General features: G+C 38.6%; 1 long non-coding RNA gene across 1 annotated transcript in view; it reads left to right on the forward strand.

The window, feature by feature from the left end:
• LOC137677875 (uncharacterized) overlaps nucleotides 1-14,599 on the forward strand; it is a 103,276-nt gene that overhangs the window by 48,697 nt on the left and 39,980 nt on the right. The gene's annotated exons all lie outside the window — the stretch shown is intronic.

Consider the following 14,599-nt stretch of genomic DNA (forward strand, 5'->3'; position numbering starts at 1 on the left):
TACAGATGACATGGATTATAGAGTAATTTTTTTTTCACACACAGCATTTTAGCAGTAACAAGAAGATTAATTAAACGTTATATTAAAATAAACAGTAGGTATCCGTATGGTTAAGTATTTGAATATTCCTAAAAGTTGTACAATATTATCAGTATAACAGACTTGATTATACATAGTAAAAGATTTCATGTTAACCATGCTGTCATGTAAATAGTACATCACAGATATACTCCTGGGAAATAAGTTCCCTCAAAGCACAGAAATCCAGATTGGGAGAGAAGATAAAAACAAACAATGAAAATACTTATTCCATATAGGTTATTACACTGATGTTATCATCATAATATCTGATTACTTTCTGATGATGCATTAAACTATGGGATTATCATCTGTTGTTTAGCGCTCTACTATGGCATGATGATTCCTGTAGACTTGAGGGAGGGAGGAGTAGGAAAGCTTTGAAAACTTGCTTAAATATTAACAAATCTGCATGTGGAAATGTTAAATAAAAGAGGAGGAAACAGCAGTAATGATGAAAATGATATCCAATTAGGTGAAAGAGAACACATTTACATGTCTTGGCTGACACTGCAAAGACTTTTGGAAGTTAAGGCTAATAAGGGGTTGCCATTTGATCCATGAAGGTTGGTATCTATTTCAAGAGTCTGACAGACTGTTAAAAGGTACAACAACCTATAAAAAAGGCCATATTTTTTGACTATTGGATTTTAATCAACCCAATATTTAATTGCAAAGGAACAAAGTTTCCAAAATATAGTATCTTTTTAGCTCTTCTGTGAGATTATTCCCAGGGCAGAAGGAGTTTTAGAGAACCCTCCGCTTGGTAAACGCTACTGTGTCCAACAAGGATGCGACCTTGTGTTCTAACTAAGTTATGCTGGGGAGGTGCCTAGGAAACCTGCATTCAGAGTATATTCAAAGTGAGTATTAAAGGGAGAAATGCAATTAAGCTAAAAAATAAAACTGTATTGAGTGCACAGAAAAGACAAGAAGCTGAAAATATATAAACAGTTAGGGGCTGAGATGCTTCTAAAAATAATCAAACACAAGCTAGAAGACTATGGAGTAAAAAAAAATCAAGGAACAATTGAAGGGACTCTTTCTATCAAATATAAAAGAAATTTTATGATATTTCAAAAATCTTTGCAATTCTGATCTATTTTTGTGTCAGTTTCTGCAGGAAGGTCCAAGAAAATTCTGTTTTAAAAGTAATTGTTTAAATGAACAAAAGATTTTCTGAAGAAAATCTTAAAAAGTATTTAAAATATCTGTGCACAGTATGTGTTAAAGAAATGCTCAACTAATTAAATAGATATTCTTCATCGAAATCGATTTAAAATTTCTTGATCATTTAATTTTAATCCATGTCTAACTACTTACAATTCTGTTATCTGCAAAAATGTGTCTGAAGCATGTTGAGAACAGGATCTCCTTGCATGTTTTTTTTTTATGTCACAGGTTATGTTGTAAATGTTGCAACTGTCTTTGTCACGGCCATTACACAGTTCTGAGTTATGTCAAATAGCAAATGAATGTTTCATTTTGTAACTTTTTCTTTAACTGGAAAGAGCACAGCATTCGAAATCCCAGTGTTCAGAAAAGAATGCAGGGCTTGGATTTGGACACAGATATCATACAAAAGTTGTGCTGGATTTTTACCTAAATCAATTTATGCCGAATAATCTTGTTTTCACAAATCCTGGAAAGGCAAAGCTACATATTTTCCTGGTTGTAATAGTCATTATTTACTGCTTTGAGTGACATGGGATATTTAAGAGTTCAAATAAGCAATCTGTAACTTTTAGGGGAAAAATATTGATGGTCCAGCTTGACTCAGACTATAGGTGGACAAGGTATTCACATCCAGGCGTATTATCAACAGGCAGGTACCTCTGTTGTTAAGCATTGTACGTGAATAGTACCTCCAGGAACTCATAGTATGACCTTACCTGAAACTTGTCTGGTTGCTGCCCAAACATTTTTGCAAACTTTATGATTTACATCGCACAACTTGACATCAGGAGTAGAATCTTGTTTCTTGAAGAGCAGAGCTCTTACTTTGCAGCAACTCATCAATTATCCTTCCTTTCCAGGAGTGAGTATTCTGTCGGTAGCACTTTCCTACAGTATTATGGGGACAATGCCGCAAACAGGAAAAAAAGGGATTACTTCTCAGCTAAATAACTCTAATTGTTTATAACACCCGCAGATCCATACTAGTCTCTCCTGTGCCCTCTGCTCCAGAACTTAATTCCAAGGAGGGCTTCATGAAAGAGAGAAAGGGTGTGTCAGAAGCATTTACTCTGTTATACACTGTACTCCAGAAAGTAATACGTGCGTTTCACTGCCAAGCAATATTTTCACAAGGGTTCTTTGACTACATATGTGTCCATACATACACACACACTATAGTATCTATAGAGTAGCTCAGGATGGCCACACACCTGTAGAATAAGAGTCAGCGTTGATAACTAACTCCCTAACATCAAGAGTAAGTAGGGGGCTTTGTCACATCACATTGACTCAAAAAATACTGACTTTTTGAGAGGAGTTGCCAAAATAAAGAAATTAAATAGTTTATTATAAATGAGTTTGAGATGTGTACTTTTTCTCCCACAGAAAAAAAAAAGTTTTCAGAGTGAAAATCACAAAAGAAAGTTTGAATGAAATAGTATTGTGGTAGAAAGTCTTGTTTGGCAAAAATGTTATTTCCTATGATAAATTTCATTTACCAATACTTAGTGATTGAGATTTACATTATGACTGACAATGTATACAAATACTATACTAAGTTTCTTTTTCATTATTAGATACTTCTAGTATATTGCCACATCTTTTGAGAGCAAAGCAATACTTATGCTTGTTTATTTAGATTGTTGGGCATCCTGGGCTCTTCATTAGGCATAGAGACATCCATGTATGTCCTGAACAAGAAAGATCACTGATACCATTGAAGACAGATGAAAGTGGACAAATGGGGAGGAAGTTCAGGGAAACGAGTAGGCACTATTCATGGGAAAAGCAACTTTTTGCCAGGTAGATAAGGAGGTAATTTGTTAGGAGATCCTCCGTATATATATGTAGGAGGAGCCACTTGGCTCTTTATTTGAAACTACAAATTGTCAAATAGATACCTACTACAAGTTGTCAGTAGATACCAGAGTAAGACAATGCTCTGAGGTGGACGATGACATACTGATGGATGTTTTGGTTCATCTTAATGTTATGTGTTACTGTTTAGATCATTTCAAAAAACCTCAATAAAGTATAGGAGTTTTACTTCACTAGTTTTTTATGTTTACGTAGTTAAAACCATCATCTGCTATAGGTGGCATTGTTTTCAAGGCTCCCATACTCAACAAAAGTTCTGCATGCTTGCTTATATTGTTATGGATGTTCCCTCTAATCTCAGTGAGAGGGCTAATTGCAGTAAAGATGAATACAAGTGTAAGAGTTTGCATGATAAAGGCCTAGAGACATTATACAAATCCGTTCCTCTCCCCGAGTATGGAAATAAAAGGTTCATCACTGGACATACTGAATTAAGGGCAAGGTTACTGCATGCTTCGTGGACAACATTACATTCTATCGACTATATGTTATTCAAATTCATATAGGAAATTGTCATTCCTTATGAAAGTTTATTTCTCTTAAATTAACAATCCCATGGCTGTTATTAATCCTCTGAGGACAGAACTAGATTCTGTTTGCAGAACTTAACTGCATTTTAACTACGGGGACTGTTTTCTACATGTTGCATTCTGCTTCTCTCCTGCTTGACAAAAGCTATCCAGAAATGCATTCCAGAAATCTGGTTGCTTGGTTTCATGCTCTGCAAGCATCGGTTACCATAGTGTTTTAGAAAAATACCTTTTCAAGAAGCAGATATGTAATCAAATACAGTCCACTGAAGTAGTGCTGAATGAACCATCTGTTAACAAATTGAAAGTAATGTATTTGTAGATTAAATTATTAGTAAGCTTTAATTTCCTGTTACAGTCAGAGAAATATAAAAGAGAAGGCATAAGAATATCTTCAGAAGCATCCCTTTACATACCCTGAAGCTACCTACCTTTTGAATGTACCTCATTACGAATGTCTTGTGACAGTGTTATAAACTGAACCTCTTCAACAACCAAGTCTTTCTGGAAAGCAAACCAGACAGTTCCCTCCACCTCGACTGCACACATTTCTGTAGATATGTGCACCTCTGGGCCACTGGAACAATTAATGCCTTCTAGTTATTAAGCCAGGATGTGCCCAGTGCTGATCAAAAACCATTATTTTCATATTGGATCACACTTGTTCAGAGGTTGCTTTGCATGTTGTTGCTGTAATAAAAAAATGCAAATTCTTATCTTTGGTCCCAAAGAACTAGGCATTACACAAATTTAAAGTAAAATCCCTTTAATGTCCTTAAGTCCATACAGCCTATGTAAACATTTACTAGTATTTCAGAATTCCTGCAATATGTTGAAATAGGACTGAAGTACTCTTGTCACAATTTGAAATAAGAAATAAAGGTCTTCTGCTTATTACTAGGAAAGATAAAAACACCTTCTAGGTACATGATCCTTGTTGACCCTCTGAAATCTCCTTTGTGCTGCTCAGGCATTCAGTATTGAAAATTTAAAACTAGTAACTAACAGACTATGCTATCTGCTTTTGTTCAATGGTTCAGCACATTTCAGGTTCTCCAATAATCATTCTGTGCTTATTTATAATACGTCACCCTTTGTCCAAGTCTGCAGCTTTGGCTCTCAGGTGTGAACTAGAACCATCTCTTAAGCTCAAGTGTGTTTTCAGCTACGCTATGGTAATATTGGCTGTGGTGCGGCTCCTGTCGCCCCATCAAGAAATCAATCTGATGTTAACATGAAATTCACAGTGTTATATGTTCACTGGGGCAGCACATATATGTAATATCATGAAATTCAATGAGCTGTGAAGTCACGAATCATATCAATTCATGGATCATTACTAAATCTGTGCATTGCTGAATTAATTTATTGAATATGTACACATAATGTTTGGTATTTATTTTCTATATAGTTATTCAGGATTTTCTGAGAAGATGTTCTTAACTGATTTGCCAAATCAAAACTTTGGGGCAATAATTCTTTTTAGGAAAATTTTAATTGCAAATGTTTTCTCCAGTACAGAACTTAATTCTGATAAAGATGAGTAATGACCAAGTAACCAAGGATCTGGTAGCTAAGATGATACACAACCAATTGCAGGAAAGCTTGTCTCAGTGCTGAGTTGAGTGCCCTGTGCAGGCAAGCTGTGAAAAGTCTCATGGAAGGCAGTCTGGTTGTACACAGGAATAGTACCAAAATGTGTAGGGCAACAACTAAAGAAATGCCCTTATGTGATTGCAGAATGTGAATTTCACATAGATAGTGTGGAACTGTAATTTGATAGATTTTGACTTACATATGCTCTAAGTCTTCAGAAAAGCAAGCTAATATAATTAGTAGTGCTTTACTCAGAACATGAGTTTTCCATTATTCCTGTGAGTTATAGCTTCCAAACAACACAATATCTCTTCTGTGATGACACCACCCAGCCATAGTGTGCCTTTTTGTTTGTTTGATTTTGTCAGAAGATGCCAATTCATTGAAAAGAAAGCTGCTTGCGTTAGCACCATTTCCTTTTGGAAAAAAATATTGGAAAAGCGCATTGTGGAAGAACCTGCCTAGACATTTTCAACAACCAAAGTTCATTGTTTGTATTTTAAATAACTTTTCAGGCCTGTAACCTATATTTAATATATAAATAGTTCCCCCCCTCCCCCCATTAAATAACCTATAAATTATACATGTATAGTGGAAGCAGGAGTTAAGATCCAGAGTCCTCTCTCCCCTGCCTTTGATCACTCATAGCCTGCTCAATCTTCCGAGAAGGCTCCATGCCTTTGATCTCCTCTGCCTCTGTTTCTATGTTGTTCAGGTTATCTAAGGATGTTGATTATATTGAACTGTAGTTTTTACTCACAAAATTATGTTAATTCCAACTAAAAAAAAAATTGAAAGAGTAGCCATTTGTACTAAAAATATTGAAGTAAAAATCTAGAATGAATATTTAAAACATTTTAGTGTACAAAGTATTAATTGCTCCAGTATAAAAGCACTTAAAAATCTAGATATGAAGGTTTGTGCTGTTTGAAATGAGATTAATTTGCAGACTCAAAAATTCACAGTAGGGAGATTGAAAAGTGGAATATAGAAAACTGTTTCCTATCCAGTTGTAATCATTTTTGCTTCAAAACTAATTGATCCTTTAGTCTGCTGAATCAAAAAAATACCTTACATTAGGCTATAATGCACATGTTCTTTCTTTTCAACGTAGAGTTATGACCTGACCAGTTTTTTTTTGGCTAACAGAACTCAACCTGCTAAGAATGTAACCCAGCAAAGTGCATGCACAGGCCCCATATTTTTGTAATTAAATTACCGAAATGTGTGGGGTCTGTTTGGATACGTGTACATATATACCTGCCTGCAAAACATTCTGATGGTTTGGAAAGTAGTTCAGATTTGTAGGAATATAGGGACCTAAAGACATATTTACCTTCCTTCCTGAAATAATTAAGAATGTTTCAAACATACTTATTTTCTCTCTTTGCCCATGAGCAGTGAACTGTGCCATATTGAGGTGTGAGACTGTAGTCAGTTATAGCAGCGAGGGGATAGGCGACACACAGCACGTGTTCTACTGAAGGCTACTTTTGGCTCAAGGCAGCTAAGCAGAATGCTCCTCTTAAATAATATTGCATAAGATTCTAAGTACTGAGCAGCCAGGGTTCATATAGGATCATATGGGAAAGGTATACAGTAAAAATATAAAAATTGTTTATCACTGATTGAGAAATCAATGGTATGAAGAATGCCCTTGCAGCATCCTTTTTATTCCTGGTTTATATTCAGGTCAAGAATGAGTTCTAGGGAAAATAAGTGGCCCTGGGGGACCCTTGCTAAGCAACCTGCTGGACAGTAGGGAACAGGAAGCCATCTACACTCTCCCCTGAGTAGTCCTTTGTGCCATCCCAGACCCATGAGAATTTTTTATTCTGAAGCTTGGGAGAGGATTGCTGTCGTGAAGGTGTTCCCTGTACGTAGGCGTGCAACTCAACTAATCATTTAAGCAGTTTTTGAAGCGGAGCGTTGAGATGGGAGTTACACTGGGGCAGGTCTAGGCACTAAGCATGCTGCTAAATCAGGAATTAATAAGACAGGTTCTGGCTTAAATCCTGGCTGTGCTTGTCCTTGTCTTGAAGAGGTGTTAGGGAAAGAAGTTGACATTGCTTTATTTATCATAAGTCGAAGGTGTATAAGGAATTATTTGTTGTTTACTCTCTTTACTAGCTAATTCTCTGTATTTACTGTCCTCCTACCCTAGTGACCAGGAAGTAGACCAAGGCATCTTCAGATTTTAGTTTTCAAAGGTAGAGGTCAAGTTGGTGCAAACTGTGTAGGTGGTATTTAGAAATTATCTAATTCAAGGTAGTACTTATGATTCAGTGCAGTGTACTTAACACTAAACAATGTCAGGTATTCTGTGCTTTATACAGTAATGATAAATTGTTTATGAAAACAAGTTAATCTTTGGCTCTAGAACTGGAAAATACATCTAACTGCCATGCTACTTAGGCATTTTGAAAAGTGACATGCTAAAAGCTTTTAAATTTGGGAAAAAATAGATGCTTCAGGATTTTTCATCTGATGAATGGTGATGATAATGCTCAGTTGTATTTGCACTTAGACCTGCAAGAGACAAATGAGATAAAGAGAATGTAAAAAGTATTTTTCTATATCTAAGACTTGGTGTATGTGAGGGGATTGAATGTTGTACCTCTTGCTCTGAACTTAATGTTTCTGGAGTGACAGTGGTGAAATGGGCTGAAACAAGTATGTTGAAGGAAATGTCTGTGGCAAAGCTCTTCCTATCATCAGGTTTGGTTTGATATTTTATAACACCACAGCATTTTTACTTGTCTGAGGTACTGTCTCATTGTTTGCAGGGAAAGTGTCATATCTTTTTGTACCTGAATGGTCACCTGTAAAACCCTAAGTTTTTTTCAGAAATGGGGAATAGTGATAGAGCCTGGCTTTTGCTTGGGCCTCGCTATGGGCTCCTCTCAGAATGAGCACTTCTCTGGCACTGCAGCCATGCTGCTTACTCTACCACAACTGCGCTTCCCTGTGAAGAACAGAAGGGTGGCTGCTGTTTGCAGTGGGCGATTTCTTTATACTGTGGAATAGTTACTGGAAAAGGCTCATCTGAATTTTCAGTAGCTGTTTCAATTCATTATACTTGCACACTTTGCTATTTATGAATGTCTGTACTCTTAAGGGAATAGCTGATCTTCTTAAAACATCTATGAAGAAGGATTTTCTTGTGTGAACAAGAGTATTGGATGTGCACTACTCAGTCTTTGTTGCTATTTATTTTTAAAGATTTTCTTTCTCTCGTAGCAAAGCAGAAAGAAGGTTGTGAAGTTCAGGTACCCAGACATACAGCCAAAGTGGCCAAAAGTTAAATAGGTTGTAGATAACAGTGAAAAGCTTAGAGGAGAAGGAACTGAAAGCAAGATTGTTCATGAAAATTTCAAAAAGGGGAAAATTACCATAAAATTTATGATGAATGACATCTCTGGCTTTTACCATAGAGCATCTTGCTTAAGTCTCTTAATTGGGTGCTGTTAACCTCAAGGCAGAAAAAAAGAGAAGACACAGTGCCATTTGAAGACAAAATGAAAGTAGCAAGCAGGTGATAACCTTTCATTTGCATGCATTTTACAAATAATTTTTGTCACCTCTGTATACTTAGGGCCTTTGAGAATGCGGTCTGCATAGCAAGACTGTTTCATTGTGAAGTATTATGCCATGCGATACAGTCCAGTAAAATTATCCAGAAATGTGTAATATGTCCAGCACTTGCGTGTCTTCTTCACTTTGTGTGTTTTCAACTTTTAACTTGTGGTGACTACAGTGGTGTACTTGCTAGTTTTGGTTTTGTGTTCAAGATCAACCCTGTGAAAGAGCAGAGATTCCCTTCTTCCTTCTCTCTCTCCCCCTTCAGTCTGAGAGCATTGCTGTGTTTCTTTCCTGTTCTTTCTCAGCTTTTCTCTCACATCTTGTGTGGGTTGCCATAGCCCAGGGAAGGCTCCGATTTTTACTTTCCAGTTAGTTTGCAAACTGCCCGTTAAGCTAAGAAGGTTGGGGTGCCGGTTGTCCTGTGGGAGCTGAGTACAGATAAGGAAACCATATTCAGCTGTGAGCAGAAACCCTCAGCCCAGCCCAGGTTTCCTGTCCTCTTTGCCTTCCCCTTCCTGCCTCCTGGGTGGAGGAAGGATTGGTGCCCTCTTCTCCCATGAAGATGTCGGTCCTGTGCAGCCTCCCTCCACCCAGCCTCCCTGACTCCTCCAGCTGCGGATGAACAGGGCCAGGCACTCCCACAGTTACGTCTTTTTGGTTCCCTTTGTGTCGCCCTTGTGTTAGTTCATAGGCAAAGCACTCTCAGATTCATCTACATCTCTAATTGTTGCCGGGCACATATGTAAGTGATTTTTTTAATAGCTTTTTAACATCCTTCTTGAATATTGGTGAAGTGAATACTCATTATTGAGGGCTAGCCACATGTTGAAGTGTTTTTCCACATAGGAAAATAAAAATGACTATGTAGGATTCTGTGCCTGTCGTCCTTCAAAAGCTGCAGTTTAGATTTGCCCAGCTCAGACTGCCTATTATTTGTAATTAGTGGCAAACACCCTTCTGGGATCTGAAAGTCAGGCTGTTCCCTTGTCCTTTTCACATACCATCACTGATAATAATAGTAGTAAATTTGAACAGGATATGAATTCATTGTTGTTTAGTTGGAGGTTTCTACTCAATTCTAATGAAACCATTATTTTTCACCATGGTTCAAAATGCACCTGGGTCTGTAGATTGCACCCTTGTGAGTGGTTCCTTTGAAGACACTTGAGCTTGAGTCCCACATGCCCTGTTAGAAAAAAAAAAAAAAAATCTGTTTTGATCTGTTGACCCAAATCAATAAGAAAACTACTAAAAAGATAAAAATGGAATCTCAAGTTTCTGTTTGTACGTAATTGTTAATTAAAGACATTTGAATTGGCTTTCTGTGTTTTATAAGCCTGGAGAAATTATTCTAGTTTTAAATAATCTCAAAGAGATTATTTGATCTCAAAGATCTTTATGGGAGAATCCACCCATGTGTCACTTTTATGGCGGAGGCACAAAGACATGCAGAGTTTGCTCATGGTCCCTGGAAGTCAGTGCGATCTCTGTGGTCCAAGCCATGGGACTACTGCAACAAGTAGCCAGAGTGACAAGCAGCGGTTCCACTTACAGGTAGCACATAGGCAGCCATCTTTAGCTCGCAGGGAAAAGGGTCTTGGATTCAAAAGCATGAGCACGGCATTTCACTCCGTTTGAGAGAGCTTACACCATGTCACTGTGTCGGAAGGCTTTCCTCTGGCTGCTGGCCCTTGAAAAGCTCCGAATCTGGACAAGAGAGGAACTAAGCCATTGACTGATTTACTGGGGCTGTAGGGAGTTTCTGTTCTGCCAGGGAGCTCCTACTGGTTGACGAGAGTGGGGCCGATCCTGGGGGCGCTGGCTCGGCAGACAGAGCAGGGTCGTTTCCGTCCCCTGATGTTGTACCCCCTACCTCCTCCTGGCCCTTCACTGCTGCTGGGCCATGGTGGCTGCTCCTTCTCCCAGTCCTCTAGGCCCCACTGGCATCGCCTTTCGTCATCCAGAGAGGCTGCCCCAAGCGCTCTCCTCCTCCCAGCCATGTCTGCCCTCCCCAAAACCTAAGTGCAGGTTTCCGGGGTGTGCCAGGAGCAAGGCAGGGCTGCCCCACGCCACCAGCCTGCTGCCTGCACCGCCCCAGTCCCAGCAGGGGCTGCAGCCAGCCCCCGCAGCCCTTCGGCCGGTGGACAGCCCCGGGACCTCCCTCTGAGGGCTGTGCCGCCGTTGTAACAGTCTTCCTCCACTTCAAAGCCCCCTTTCTCACGCTTCCTTCCTTCAGTAATGAACCTTCAATTTCCTCCAGGTAAATAAAATGAAACTGGAAAGAACTGTAAAACAAAACATAAAAGTAGCCGAGCTGGAGAGTTACTGCCCGCAGTGTCCCTGGGAATGGTTTTTCCTGTCCTCCTGCTGTGGTTTCTAGCCTGTCGTCTCCCACTTTCTTTGCTCTTCCTTACCAGTTTTTAGCTGTAAGCTCTTTAGAATGCAACCTCCTCTTCGCAGGAGCATTTGTACAGATGCTAATAGGTAGAGAGGCTCCTCCCATGGCTCCGTTTTTATTAATGGGAGGATCAGAGAAATTACCACATTTTTAACATCTCTTTCGCAGTAGCCATTAAGCTTCGTGGTGTAGAAACAGTGAGTGGATTTTTGTTCATTTGTTCACAACAGTGAGCTCTGAGATAAATTCTTCTGTACAAGGTTTTTAGGTGCTGAGAGAGTGTGTGTTTGTTGCTCAGTACGTTACGTGGTGTTTTCATTTGGAAGTGACATTTTACGCGACATTTTACTTTAGAACAATAGATGGGCAAAATCAAAATTTCAGATCTGTAGCAGAAGAGTTATGTCTATTACTTAGTCTTTTTAGTAACTTGCATCTTTTATAAATTCTGCCTGATTGCATCTCTTTTCACAAAATCCGCATTAAATGCATTTTGAAGAAGGGAGGGTGCTGACTGGTCTCAAATATGCTGGTTTGCAAACTTGCAGACCAGCTGTCCTAGTCACTAGTGGAGATAAGAGGGCTCAAATGAAGGGTTTTGTGCTGCTGGAAACACAACCAGCTTTCTCAGGAGACTGCTCTGAGGCAGATTGCAGCAATATTGTATCCCCACTGTTACTAGTGGGTATTGCCACACACACGTATAATTTGTGCTAGATAAAATCAGGAGGTAATAAAGACAGGTAAAAAGAAGAGACAAGAGCTCAGCTGTGTACTTTTTTCTTTTTTTTTTTTTTTTTTTTCTTAGGGAGCAAAAATGTCCAGGGGATGCCACATTAACTTGGGGAAAAGCGAGTGCTGCTTTAAATCAGAAAACTTGTGTTATACCAAGTGCTTTATTTTGGGAAACATTTCAGTATGTTATGAAGGAAAGTTGCAGACCAGGCATGTTTACTAGACCTTTAATTGCTACATTTAGGAGAAACGCGCACTTTTTTTTTTCCTCCCCCCCTCCTCTTTTTAACGACAAGAAGCCAGAGTTTGCTGTGCAAATGAAGCAGGCTTTGCAAGAATCAGATTCACTTTGGACGACTCTTCACATTCCTAGTCATCATTACATTAGGCAGCACAATTCCATCTCTGGTTGATGGGCAGAAAAAGTGGGCAGCCTGCCAGGTAGACGTTTCCATGGCTCCCAACCCCCAAAGGTGATGCGTTTTTCAGCTAATTCAATGAAGAGTGGGCTGAACTTTGGGTATAAACTAGACAATAGCTGCCTTCGCAGTATCAGCAGAATGGTTTATGGGAATGCACTCCACATTTGGCAGAGCATCATGTGACCTTACGGCTGAGATTTTGTGATGGTGCCAACGGAGACTTGGAAAGCAGCGCCCGTTCTGACTTTTTTCCTCTTTTCTTACATGGCTCAGAAAATGGTGGATCTTAATACTTGACTTTAGCCAGACTCAGCAAGCGACTGAGCTTTGAAGCACAACTTTGCCTTTATTCTGGCTTTTTTGGCACACCACCAGGAGGCTGTCCCTTTCACGCCTGATAAATTCTGCTTCTTATCTCCAAATAGAAAAAAGAAAGAAAGAAAATATAACAAGAATATTTATACTTCATAACTGCATTTTAAAACTACATGTTTTATTTTTTTATTGCTGATCTGTAGTTTAGAACAGCCCTCCTGAGTGTCTGAAGGATAAAAGTTGTTTTTTATTTCTCTTGTGGTTTTTTTTTTTTTGCCTTCCTCCTGTTTAATGAACAGGCGTTTGAACTGGGCAAACGGGGCGACAGCATTGAACACGAGATCATTGCAGCATAGTGTAGCAAACTGGCACCCTGCCTTTTCACCCCTTTGCTCCAGCAGATTTGTGCAATTCCCATTTATAAAACCGGCAGAGGGGCGAGGTGAATTTTCTGGTCTCTCCCCACCTCTAGTCCTGTGCAGGCAGTTGCGGCAAGGATTGGTGCAGCTTTTGCGCAGTGCTTTGTGCCTGGAATTCCGAGAAGAGCGAGAGAGAGAGAAGACAGGCATCCTGGTCTTCTTCCGAGAAAGAACAGGAGCCCTAAGAAGAAGAAACAAATTTGAGTTTGTCCTACATACAAGAGTGCAGGGGGAAAAAAAAAAGTGACTCTTCTGCTTCCAAAAAAAAAAATCTGGCATGTTTCACTACAGAGACATCAGGATGTGTTAGAACTTCTTAAAACAGTGTAACAAAATGAGCCTAGGAGATTGATTCTTTCAGTAAAAAGCAAAAAAAAAAAAAAGAAAGAAGGAATGAATTGTTTGTTTGTTCGTTTGTTTTTTTCACTATTGCTCATATAGCAGTATTTGGCACTGGGTGAAAACGTACCTTTCATATCAGGTATAGCTTCTTTTTCTTTTTTTCCTCTTTTTGTTTTTTTTAAGGCGTTTTAAACGTTGTTTTGAAACTGAGTCCTTGTGTATTAATTTTAACATAGTCAGCTGTTCACACTTTTTAAAACTAACTTTTTGGGGGTGTGTTTGATCTAATACTGCTAAAAATAGAAAGTAAACAAAAAGTGGAGGGTCTATAGAAATAAGTGGTTAGGCACATTTTGTCTTAGCTAAGCACTGGAGTTATGCAAAGACCTTAGTACATTTATCCAGTCTAAGCTTTGGTTATCTCTAAGAAAGTTGTGGGTATTTAGATCTGGTTGCTAAGGAAAGTAAATTCTTTTTTTATAGTGTGACTCATGCTTTCAGTTTCTAAAGAGGGGAAGAGAAAAAAAAACCGTGTTAAACTGTATCAAAGGATAGCTCTTGTAGCCAGTATATTAAAGTTATTATTGAGTTAATTCATATACGAGTTTCTTACAGTTTGTGTCTGAATCCACTACAAAGAAATCAGTGTAATAAGCACTGGAATAAAAGGCACATTATTGGGACATTCATGAAGTAAGCCTGGTTTGCAGCTAGTAACAGTGACTATTTTAAGATGTTCGGTAAAGCAGCACTTGTCCAGGAATAGCTGAAAACAGTATTTAAGATATCTATTCAGAATGTTTGTGATAAGTGCATGCAGAGTTAAAGTAAGTTTTGAGCATATGACGCTTTAGTAGAGCCTTTTTCTTAAAGCATTTGTCTGTCTCTTATAACATATTACTAGGCAATTAGAAGACTGTGTAACAAAATTCATTCCGACTGACAGATTTTGAAAAGCTCAGCCAAATCGGTGTTTTATGTATTTTGGATTTTTTTTATATATTTTCCTAGTCTTTTTAATTTATTTTAAAAATACAGATGTCCTCAGCTAGAAATTACTTCGTAACTTAACAGTGTCTTTTTCATCAGAAGCTCTGATATTTTTTTCAAAATGTTCACGATAGGTGT

The sequence above is a fragment of the Nyctibius grandis genome, chromosome 2 (assembly GCF_013368605.1).
Source record: "Nyctibius grandis isolate bNycGra1 chromosome 2, bNycGra1.pri, whole genome shotgun sequence".
Taxonomy (NCBI): domain Eukaryota; kingdom Metazoa; phylum Chordata; class Aves; order Nyctibiiformes; family Nyctibiidae; genus Nyctibius; species Nyctibius grandis.